This window comes from Osmerus eperlanus, chromosome 17 (genome assembly GCF_963692335.1).
Source record: "Osmerus eperlanus chromosome 17, fOsmEpe2.1, whole genome shotgun sequence".
NCBI lineage: Eukaryota > Metazoa > Chordata > Actinopteri > Osmeriformes > Osmeridae > Osmerus > Osmerus eperlanus.
In genome coordinates this window covers 12390047-12402528 of record NC_085034.1, presented here as the reverse complement: position 1 = coordinate 12402528, position 12482 = coordinate 12390047, and the positions used below count along the sequence as shown (strand labels likewise).

General features: G+C 40.0%; 1 long non-coding RNA gene across 1 annotated transcript; it reads left to right on the top strand.

Annotated features, from left to right (window-relative positions):
- The first annotated feature begins 7722 nt into the window (after window positions 1-7722).
- On the top strand, window positions 7723-11080 carry LOC134037439 (uncharacterized). The gene is made up of 3 exons (XR_009932524.1): window positions 7723-7758; window positions 9719-9811; window positions 11037-11080. It is a non-coding gene; the product is annotated as an uncharacterized LOC134037439 (long non-coding RNA).
- The last annotated feature ends 1402 nt before the right edge of the window (window positions 11081-12482 follow it).

Sequence of the window (12482 nt, the reverse complement as noted above, 5' to 3'; positions counted from 1 at the left end):
TGACGTAGATTTGAACATAATAACGTTATCAACATAACATCATCGACACACAAACATAAGACAATAACACAAAGACAATTCTATACAGCTCCATCCAGCATTCTAGAATGGAACCGGGAGAATCCAGCCCACCAGCACTACCCAGCTGATGGCCCTGAACCCCCCAGAACATTCTTCAACAGACCATTTTATAGATACGACAGTTCTCAAAAGTCATTGGTCCATCCTACAGACATGCAGCTATACCAAATCTCTTCTGTCATTGGTTAAATCGTTAGAACAATACAGTTGAATCCACATTGTCTTCAGACCAACTGTCTCTTCCCCCCAGGTGAGAACTCTCTCAGGTCACCCAGACTTCCCGTCTCTTAGACTTCACGTCTCCTAGCTAGGTGTCATACAACTACAGGTGGCATCTCTACCAAATGGAGTTTAATCAACATACATTGTATCAAGCTTCTTAACCAACTGTAAACTTATCCTAAAACACATTCATTGTACATAGGCCCAAAATTTCTTTCACATTCCCACACTTTTTCTTTTTGTACAATTAATGTCAACCAACAGTAGTAAACAGTTCTTTAAAAACAAAAAAAATCTAGGTTCAATACAATTCCTAATCAGGATACAAAATGTCATAGTGTAGTAGTCGTCTCTTGTTGCGTGTGCGCATGTGTTAGGCAATTACCCTTCCGTCGTATCAATTTTGAAACTGCAATTCCTTCGCTCGCACATACCCGCCACCGTCGCTGCTGATTCTGTCTGTAAACTGTGACAAATGCCGTTGCCATTCTTCCTGTCTTTCAGGACACTCACGAAACCACAGCCTTGATCTTTCCGATCCAAGCGCTGTCTTTCTGGCAATTTTTGCAGACATTATTCAACAGACGGCGGACTAGCACATTCGGAAGAAAAAATTATGTGTATTTTTATGGATTAGTTCTTTTCTTATCTTATACTCCTCGTTGTTTCAAACAAACATTTAACACAAAAGACAAACTTATACAATTTCCTCACTTTTTCTTTAACTTCTCTTTCCTCACATAAAAGAGAAGTCAGGATTCAAATTCTACATGGAAAACACCACATCAGATTCGCCGTTTACACATCCATCCAAATCCTGGTCGGCAATCTGCAACTCGCCCATTTGGTTAGGATTTATTAACAAATGTTTGCCATGCATTTGTCTACCACCAGACTTAGAATTAATCATAACACACACATCTCAGTAGCAATAAACTCATGCAGAACTCGTAACCCCTAATGGGACTCAAGATCCTTTGTACGACTTCAACGCAACGGGCCTCGAACCCTTTAACATGTATTAGTATACTTAGTAATTACATGACTTCAATAGATAGCTCATACAATTCCAAAATATCGCAATAACATGTATTTGTGAGAAAGAAAAAAAATCGGTAACTAGATATGACAATTTCAACCAATCCATTTACAGATCAGGATCCACTGTGAGTTTCGAGAACATTCCACATTACCCATAAACTCATCCACACACCCATGGATGGACAACCATATGCACTATGCATATGACAACTGGCGCAGCAACAAATAAACTGGCCATCTGCATCTTTGAACTACACAAAGACTAAACACAGACCACAACTGCATCTTTGAACTACTCAAAGACTAAACACAGAGGATTTACAGTAGGAATGTAGCAATATCACAGATAGAATTGCACATCTATTTATCGGACTAAAATTGTACCATTCAAACAAAACCCCATCAAATTCAACAATAACTTTAACCTCACCATAACTTCGCTCAAAGTAATCGATCTCAGTAACTCACCACTTTCCCCTGTTCAAAATGCTGCATCGAATCACCTGACCCTGAGGAAGAATCCCGTTCTTGCCACTCACGAGTCCAGGTCGGATCTCAATGAACATCCTAGTGCCCCCTCCAAAACTGTCGTGGAAGTTTTTGAGAGAATCAATCGTTTAAGCTGAAGTCGGGTGAAGTACAGAGTTAATGTTTATTTGACGTAGATTTGAACATAATAACGTTATCAACATAACATCATCGACACACAAACATAAGACAATAACACAAAGACAATTCTATACAGCTCCATCCAGCATTCTAGAATGGAACCGGGAGAATCCAGCCCACCAGCACTACCCAGCTGATGGCCCTGAACCCCCCAGAACATTCTTCAACAGACCATTTTATAGATACGACAGTTCTCAAAAGTCATTGGTCCATCCTACAGACATGCAGCTATACCAAATCTCTTCTGTCATTGGTTAACCCTTGTGCTCTCCTCGGGTCGTTCTGACCCATCAGTCATTGTGACCCACCGTCGTATTGCGACAACTTTACCGCATACAAAAACAAAGTGAAGCATTTTCTTTTAACCGTCGGGCTGTCTCAGACCCCCCACATTGCGAAGGTTAAAAGAAAAGTATTTTTATTTGTTTTTGTATTGGGTAAAATTGGGTAAACACAATGATGGTTCGTTATGAACCTTTGGGTCATGTGACCCGAAGGCAGCACGAGGGTTAAATCCTTAGAACAATACAGTTGAATCCACATTGTCTTCAGACCAACTGTCTCTTCCCCCCAGGTGAGAACTCTCTCAGGTCACCCAGACTTCCCGTCTCTTAGACTTCACGTCTCCTAGCTAGGTGTCATACAACTACAGGTGGCATCTCTACCAAATGGAGTTTAATCAACATACATTGTATCAAGCTTCTTAACCAACTGTAAACTTATCCTAAAACACATTCATTGTACATAGGCCCAAAATTTCTTTCACAGTAAACACAACGGTGGTTCGTTATGAACCTTTGGGTCATGTGACCCGAAGGCAGCACAAGGGTTAACAGCTGGATACAGTCTTTTTGCGAGTCCAAGGGCGTTGGATTCATCAATAACTTTGACTTGTTCTTGGAGCATGCACTCAAAAAAATGCTTTTTGGCCATAATAAACTTTAAGCATAACATTTAAATTAAACCTGTTTAAAGTAAATACATCATATATTATATTCATCCATATACATTAAATACAACATGAACCAGTTCAATCGGAAATGAAATCTGATTTATTGGGTGTGCTTTGCCTTCGGCAAGGGCACAACCTTTGTTCTCTCACATATATATTATTGTATGCTGTTAAGCATTCTCACTATTGCTTTTCAACTTCTCAGTTCTTCCGCCGTTTTTTGGCCTTTAACTCGTTCTGCATACTTTAACCGATTCCTACAACTTTTGTATCAAAACGTTCAGCTCCTTCAGGAGATGATGGCTATGACTTTTGGTATTTCTCACTTTTATACTTTTTAAGACATTAAGGTTTTTGTGCAAATTATTCTCCCATTAAAAGTAATGGTAAATCCTTTCAAATCATTAAAAAGCTTCCTCCTCTTTCAAACGTAACTACTTCAGCTTACTTTCAGCTAGAGACACCATTCAACCTTTAAAATGTTCACAAGACATTCAGCTATTCCCAAATGATTCAGCTTTTTCAAATGTTCAGCCAATTTTGAATTATGACAGTTTGAAATACATTAAAACGTTTGCTCCTTCTTGATTTTTATGAATGAGCAGCACACTCTGCTTGCTGCTCTTTTTCTGATATTCAACCAATTTGTCAAACAAATTCCTCTAACGTTCATATAGTTTAACTTACAGAAACAAGTTATACCTTAAAATGTAGGAAAAATTGTCCTCTTTCAGCCAATGTAACTACTAAAGAGCTCACATTTACAGATTTTCAGCTATGAGCCTTGAAGCGAGAGCAGCCTTTCAAATTCTCTCACTAACTTCAATGGAGAGGTGAGTAAAATCAGTCAGAGAAAGCAAGAAGGAACAAGATTTTGAAACTGCCGATAGAGTCGTATTTCTGACCGCACAGACATATAAAGGACATCTCTGGTTTCGGCAGAGTCTTGGGTCTCGGAAAATATCCTTATATTTTGGATTGGACGTATAGTTTTGCGTCTAGGTCAACTTGTTTGAGGTGTGGATGCTAGGTAAATGTTCGTTTTTCTCTCTGCCTAGCTCGTTAGCTATCACAGCTGCGCCATCACCGTGGCAACCAAACAAACAAGCACCAGGAAAGCAAAAGGAACACGTTTTTGAAACTGCAGGTAGAGTCGTATTTCTGACTGCACAGACATATAAAGAATATCTCTGGTTTCGGCAGAGTCTTGGGTCTCGGAAAATATCCTTATATTTTGGATTGGACGTACAGTTTTCCGTCTAGGTTATCTTGTTTGAGGTGTGGATTCTAGCTACATTTCTCTTATTCTCTGCCCTCAGCGCATTAGCAATCATAGCTGCACCATCACCGTAACGACAGACACGCACCACTCAGTCTCTCACACAGGTGATTGGTACGTTTACTTGACCATGAGAAACACGATTACTAGCAATTGTCGGTTTATGCCAATAATACGATTACTCCGTTTACATGTGTAATTAGTTATGCGATTACTCAATAAACACGTCTACATGATTCTTTTTTATTAATCGTTGTATGCTCCACGGACAAAACTTGCACCATCATCCTTCTGCAACAAAGTGTCGCCGTGTCTTCCTGTATCGGCCCTACTGCTGTATGTTTCATTCCATCAACACATTGAATCCAACTAAGAAAGCCGAGTAAACGCATAGGCTACATCTGCTACTGCTAATACTATCCCAACTATAATTTAATCTGTTAAAACGATAATATTCTTGTTACGACTAGCTAGCCTACTTCTTCTGTTTAACAGTTCAGCTTTCAGCTTCTCCCGCATTGTAGGCTATTTAAGCTCTTAGCTTTGTTAAGATGATGCAGTTCAGCTTCCACACTGCCTCTTTTGTGTGACTCACACATTTTTGAAATTAATTTCAGCTTTCAGCTTGCGGGTATTTTCTAATTTCTCACTTTTATACTTTTTAAAATATTAAGGTTTTTGTGCAAATTATTCTCCCTTTAAAAGTAATGGTAAATACTTTCAAATCATTGTTGGAATGCTGCTCCAGCCCCTTTCAAAAATACCTTTCGGATGCTTTGAAGCTTCAGCTTATAACTTTCTACTAAATTTTCACAATTTTCCGCTTTTTTAGCATGGTCAGCTATCCCCATTCAGGTTTTCAGCATTCTCACTGCTGTTTCGCAGGAACAGCCGTTTCTAGTTATTATTCTTTTTATTCTTTTTGCCCCCCTAAAACTCAGTCAATATTTGGCCTACATAGACAACCTATGTGTCAAAAGTTTCGTCTTGGTAGCGATTGAGTTGCTTCTATTGGGATTTACGTTCCGTTGTATGGTTTAAGTGGAAATTAAGTTTTTGTGGCGAAAAGTGAAGCTAACGGTGGCTAACTTGCTAGCCACAGTCAATGACGCTACTTACTAACGGAGTAAGTAGCGTCGTGACTAACGTCACGAAAACTCGCGTGACTACCTCTAGCAGAACATTAGTTTAGCAGCTCGTTAACTTCTGGGAGATAGCTAAGCTAACTGCTTTACTGCAAGGCAGCTGCAGAAACGCCACAAGCAAAGAGGCCAGGGTGATAACTATTTACTAATTTTACTTTGTGATATGACACACACAATTGTGACGTGTAATGTACAATATAAGCTGATTTTATTAAGGAAGTACATCTACATACTTTCGGAAGTATTAGCATCATGACATTAGCCTCTGTTGCCGGGCAACACATACTACAGTGGTCTATGATGCATCTGTTTTCAATTGTTAAAATAAACATTCCTCACAAATACATTTTCGTTGTAGGATTTATTATGACATTACATTACAAGTAAACGATTTGTGGGTGAAATTATCATTACCCGTGGTTTCAAACCAGTGTTGCTCACTGCAACGCTGTAGCCTACGCGAGACACTACAAAAATATCGACACAGCTGTACTGTAGGAAGTCAAACGGCGACAGAAAATGTTCGGCACTCCCCTTACTTAAACCAAAAGTCTATGTAACTACTAACCTTAACTTCATTGCCACAGCCTAAACTTTGTCAATCTGTTCATGAAAATAATTAATTTCAGCCTAAACCGTACAACTGAACGTTGAATCCAATTCAACCAACGCAATCGCTACCAAGACGAACGAACACAGCAGTAGTCTAGTACTGTACCGTAGTAGTACAATTTACCGGGGAAGCTTCTCCACACAGGGCTATATCGCACTTGGCGTTGTTACTGACAATGATCGCTACCAGTGAGCTTTTTATGAAAGCGATTTTCCACTAAATAAATGTCAAGCTTATTTACGTTTTTGAGGGCATATTTTCAGTTAGCAGATGGTACTGTTTGAATCGCGATTCCATCTTCTACTGCCGGTAACGTCGTAGAATAATCTTCAAAGGGGGTTCTTTATTCATGAATGAATGCAATATGAGTAGGCTAAATTCCTTAAAATATCACGAGAAGGGAAAAACTTAAAAGGACGTTTAAGTCATAGAGATTAGGTCAATTTTTACACCGGTCTGCCAAATTTATTCGTTTTGATTCAACGATGAGGCTGCCTCTTGCAGGGGAAATGAGAAGACATCTATTTCATTCTACACTTCACTCGTATTTTGAGTTGTAAATGAGCAGCAAAAAAAAGATGCTTTTAAATCTATGTAATCTTTATAAATAATAAGTAGGCCTATGCATTTTTATATAAAATATACAGAAATATCAGTTGTAAAAATGGCATTAAAAAACGGACCCTTGTGCAACCGATGCAAGCAAGCACACCCTACCCTCTCTAGTTCACATTAAGTCTATTTAATCGTTTCACTGGATTTAATTGGATCCACCTGAGGCACGCACGGGCACACCATTCTTTCATCCCACAACCAGCAACGCAACAGACCTCGTGCTGATGGATGGACCGAGTTTGGTAAGCTTTTTATCCGTTTTAGTTAACTAGAAACCGGTTATTAGATGTCCACATGCTTAATGGGTAACGTTAGAATAGATTTACTGTAACTGAATATAAGCGTTTCTTTATTCATTTAGGCGAGTTATCTAGCATTGTAACTAGCACTAACGATTTAGCTAGCGCTAACAATTTAGCTAGCTAGACTTAGCTAGCTAACTGGGTAACCTGGCTAGGAAAATAGTCATGAAACACCATAAATATGCTATGTATTGCTTTCACAATGGTATCGCAAATCCCTTGGCTTATGTTGTGCAATGGCTTGTGCCCTTAGCATTTTGGCATGGTTTACGTCAGGTGGCTAGCACTAGTTAACGACATTGGCTCTGCCAAAGCATTTAATGTAGCTAGCTAACTTTAGCTTGTTGGAGTGTACTGGCGATCTATGGAAACGGGGGGTGGGGCTGTTTTGATAAAATACCCACACAGTTCGAATATATGCTATGCTTTGCCATCTTCAAATGTGTTAAAACGTCCAAAAATGGCATTACCACAGTTGTGGACAACATTTGGTAATGGCAGCGGTTGTGAACACAAACGGCAAGAATTCATGCCCATGGATTTACATTTATCGTCGCGTGTGAATTGTGTTATTGGACATGCACCGTAACTGAGGTGAGAACGTCACTTATAGCCTACTTTTCCTCAATTTTGACATTCAGGCATTCTCTCTTTGGATTTGCGGCACTTTGTGAGAACCAGGGCAACCTCTTTATAGTAAGTATGAGTGGCATTTTTTGTTGGTTTTTCTCTCCTAAAATATTGATCAGCTAATCTGTCCCTTCCCCCTTTCTTTTTTTCTGCAGGTTTGTGTGAATGTGGGAGTGTAAACTTTGTGACATATCACCAGTATCAAGCAGGTATGAAATATTAAAACATTATAAGCTTAAACACGGGCATTATAGTCAGAGGCATCATTGTGTGTACACTAACAGTGCGTGTCCACTGCAGCGACGCAAATCGCTTGCCATCGCTCGCCTTCCCACAGTTCACCACGCTCGGGGGCGTTTCAAACAGATTAATGTAGAATGTAGTTCTCTAAAGTCACTGTTGTAGTTGTCATGGCCAAGTGTGCAGACTTGGGTTTACGTACTCGCAACATCGATCAAAATACAACTTGTATACAAAATACAAAACTGTTTAATAGACATACACGTTGACATGTGTAAAAAACGTTTTATTATATTACTCAAAGTCTCTGCTACGTAATGTGACTAGACTGAATTTGAAAGTACAAGCACCAACAACTTCGGCAACCTTGCGCCATGCATCGTTTTTTTTTGTATTAACATCTCTGTACGAATACAGCTATGTATCGTACAGGACTGGGTAAGCAGCCACACAAACGATTAGTTTCTCCTCCACCTTGAAACCTAGAAAGATAGAAATGTTTACCATGGTGGCTACGTTACGAGAAACAAGAAAAAACTCAGATTGGCCATCGCTAGCGAAAATCGCTCCTCATTTGCATAAAGTTGAGAAAATCTCAACTCGGTCGCGTCGCTACCCACAATGCACCACGCAAGCGATTCGCCGGGCTCCATTGAAAATGAATGGAAAACATGTTGTCGCTCGCATCGCGTCGCTGCAGTGGACACGCACTCTAAGTGTCCTTGCACATTTAAATCCTATAGCAAGTTATTAAGTCAGATATACAGAACCCACAGTACTGAAGCACCTCCAAAGTCAGTTGAGCAATGCTCATTTTCTTGTAAGTTATGTGCATGTCATGAGCTTTTGAATGAGATTATTTTAGTCATATTAATGAACATTTACAAAGCCATGAAACCGTCACTTGTATGTTTGAAGGATGTATGTTTCAAACTAACATTTATAGTACATTTCACTCCCACAAAAATAGGAAACACAATCCCCATACTTTAAACGATTTTAAATCTGATGTTCTCACTGGCACAGCTAGGTTACAAGAATCAGACAGTCCTGTAGCTGATGTTACATCATGTTCTGCTGACACAGATGTTGATTTAGATTCAGATGAAGGTAGTGATGGCAAAAATGTTGAAGATCTCACTATGTCAATAGAACAGAATATTGCCTCTGTTTTATTGAAACTGGAAAATATTTTGCACGTTCCAGCCACAGCTATTGATGAATTACTTCAGGAACTGCACTATTTATTAAACTCAGCATCTGTTCCAGTAACCCATAACAGTATTTCTAACATTCTTAGAGATCACAGCCTCCAGATTGATGAGTCAATCTTTAAAGAGCTTTCTTAAGTAGTTTGCAAGTCAAATCCTTTGGGCAAAGCCATAAGCAAAGAGGGTCCTCTGGCTACAGCTTTTAAGCGCAGGAAGTACTACAAAGAACATTTTAATGTGGTAGAACCCATTGAGTTCATTCTTGATCTCCCCAAAAATAGGACCTATCAGTATATTCCTATTTTACCTTCTCTGCAGAAGCTGTTTAATTGTAGGGACATTTTAGAGAGTGCTACTGATAACCACAAGACACAAAATACAGGATTAGGGAATAAACAGCAGTATAGGTCAATCAGAGACGGCCTTTATTTCAGGGAAAACATTTTTTTCTCCGGGGAGGACTTCAAAATAGCTATATCCTTGTACGTTGACGATTTTGAAGTCTGCAACCCCATAGGCACGTCGAGAAAGACACACAAACTTTGTGGCGTATACTGGATTTTGAATAATTTACCTCCTGGGTCTCATGCACTTTCTTCTATCTATCTAGCAGTCTTGTGCAAAAGTGATGATGTTAAGGCGTATGGCTAGGAAAAGGTTATTGAGCCCCTTTTACAAGATTTGAGTACTTTAGAGGAACATGGAGTTTTCATTTCAGGACTTGGGTGCTTTTTGAAAGGAACAGTCCAATCTGTCATAGCAGATAACTTAGGAGCCCACGGGATAGCAGGCTTTGTGGAAAACTTCTCGGGTGAGTACTACTGTAGGTTTTGTACAGGTCGTAGATTAGATATTAAGGCTAAATCTGTTCAGTATGGTTCTTTTGACCCTCGGACAAAAGACATACATGAGGCACACATTAAGTCTGCAAAGGAAAATGCAGCTTTTTGTTTCGGAGTAAAGAGAGGGTGTGTGTTGACAGAGAAGCTATCTCGTTTTCACGTTACTCGTGGCTACCCTCCTGACATTGTGCACGACTTATTTGAGGGCATCATTCCAGTTGAGATTGCTCTCTGTGTAAGTGTATTCATTTCCAAGAAGTATCTCTCTTAATTCTCTGAACACAGCAATCCTTAACTTCCCATATAAGTGGGGGGATAGAACTAATAGACCTCATATTGTACCACAAGCATATGCCTCCAAGAGGACCATTGGAGGTAATGCTCACGAAAATTTGAATTTATTGAGGTTACTTCCATTCATTATTGGAGACTTGATACCAGAGGCTGAGCCAGCCTGGCTTGTCCTCCTTGATTTGAGATAGTTGAACTTTCTGTTGCCCCTGTCCATAATCAAGAGACGGTTGCATATTTGAACTGCAAAATTGCAGACCACAGACTCAGGTTCCTAGAGCTCTTCCCTGAGCGTCTCCTGCCAAAACACTACTATATTGAACATTACCCTCAAATGATTCAGTGTTTTGGTCCTTTAGTGGGGCAATGGACCATGAGGTTTGAAGCTAAACATAGCTTCTTCAAACAAGTTGCTCGTCAGACTAACTGTTTCAAGAACATTGCACTCACACTAGCAGCCAAACATCAGCAAATGATTGCTTATCATTTCCATTCTCCTAGTCTTAAGAAGTCCACATTGGTAGTTACAAAAGTCTCCACACTTCCTGTGGATGTTTTAAACAAGGAGGTAGGGGCAAGTCTAAAGCAGAAAGGGAAATCATTCAAATGTGCATTGTCAACAACAGTTTGAGTTTTGTGGTGCGAGTTTTGTGTGCATGGTATAGAGAACACTTTGGAGCCTTTGAGTTATCTCCTGATAAAGAGGTTGCCTTGGTCAGTCTTGAACAGCTGACTGATGCATATCCACTGTCTGACTACGCAGTAGGAGCACATCGAATGGTTGCCTTGAAAAGGCACATCCTCATATAAGGTTGGTTTACGATATTCAGATGAACCTGGTGTAGCGATGGTGTAGTGCTCTTTAGTAACTGCTGTCACCCCCCCCCCCCTTTTGCTGTCTAGAACGAGAGAAAGATGTCATGTCCAGTCAACTTGAGGATCCTTTTTCGGAGGGGATGACGCCTCCAGGAAACTAACCCATACCTCAGGAATTCCAACATCTGTGCATGAACTTCTTCTTGAGATGAAGACTGCATTTGGACTGAAAGAGCAGTTCAGGGTCCAGTATAAAGACGTGGACTTTGGAAACGAGTACATGAATCTGATGTCGACCAGCGAAATTCAAGACAAAAGTACATTGAAACTGATATTCGTATCATGTGACGACTCTATCTCTAGCATTCCAGGAACCTCTAGGTCTGTGACCCCAGTTAGTAGTGCCAACAGCCCCTTTGACATTGAATCTGACCTCCAAGACCAAGACTGCTCATTAAATAGTAGCAGTGACGCAATCATTTTACACGTTCTTCCTCCAGAGTCACTCGAGCCCTTTCCTCCAGGGGAATTTGCATCTTTTCTTGCAGAGGAACACATGTCCTCTTCTCCAGTTGAACTCCTGTCCTCTCCAGAGTCAAGGACCTGTTCTTGGCCTGAAGTCTTTACTGTACCTTGGTTTTCGTATTCTGCTGAAATTCAGATGCAAAGAGCAAATACAGAGTTCAGCACGTGGTGTGTGTGTAAATCTTAGAGTATTTAGGCTCTTTAAGATCAGGCACTCGGTGACACCCACAGAGCCTGGCTCTTTAAGATTTACACACCCACCATAAAGTGTCTGTTTCTGTGTTTGAATTTAATCCACCCTCAAGTGAGATTTTTTTTTTTTTTAATTTGTATTGATATTTGCTCATTAACAATATTATGTGTTAAAAGGTGCTATATAAGACTAATGTTGTTCATGGGTCAAGTTCATTCCCTTTCACTGATGCCTGGTGCTAATGTTCGTTGGTCAATATTATTCCCTCTCACTGAGGCCTGCCATTTATACCAGAAACTTCCAAATTGTGTTCATTTAACCCTCGTGCTGCCTTCGGGTCACATGACCCAAAGGTTCATAACGAACCATCGTTGTGTTTACCCAATTTTACCCAATACAAAAACAAATAAAAATAATTTTCTTTTAAACTTTGCAATGTGGGGGGTCTGAGACAGCCCAACGGTTAAAAGAAAAAAATGACCCGAAGATAACACAAGGGTTAACCCTTGTGTTATCTTCGGGTCATTCTGACCCATCAGTCATTGTGACCCACCGTCGTATTGCGACAGATTTACCGCATACAAAGACAAAGTGAAGCCTTTTCTTTTAACCGTTGGGCTGTCTCAGACCCCCCACATTGCGAAGGTTAAAAGAAAATTATTTTTATTTGTTTTTGTATTGGGTAAAATTGGGTAAACACAACGATGGTTCGTTATGAACCTTTGGGTCATGTGACCCGAAGGCAGCACGAGGGTTAAGTGGTATGGCGAGGCAAAAAAAACTGTAGGTGAGGGTTTACTTGGGTTTATGATTTT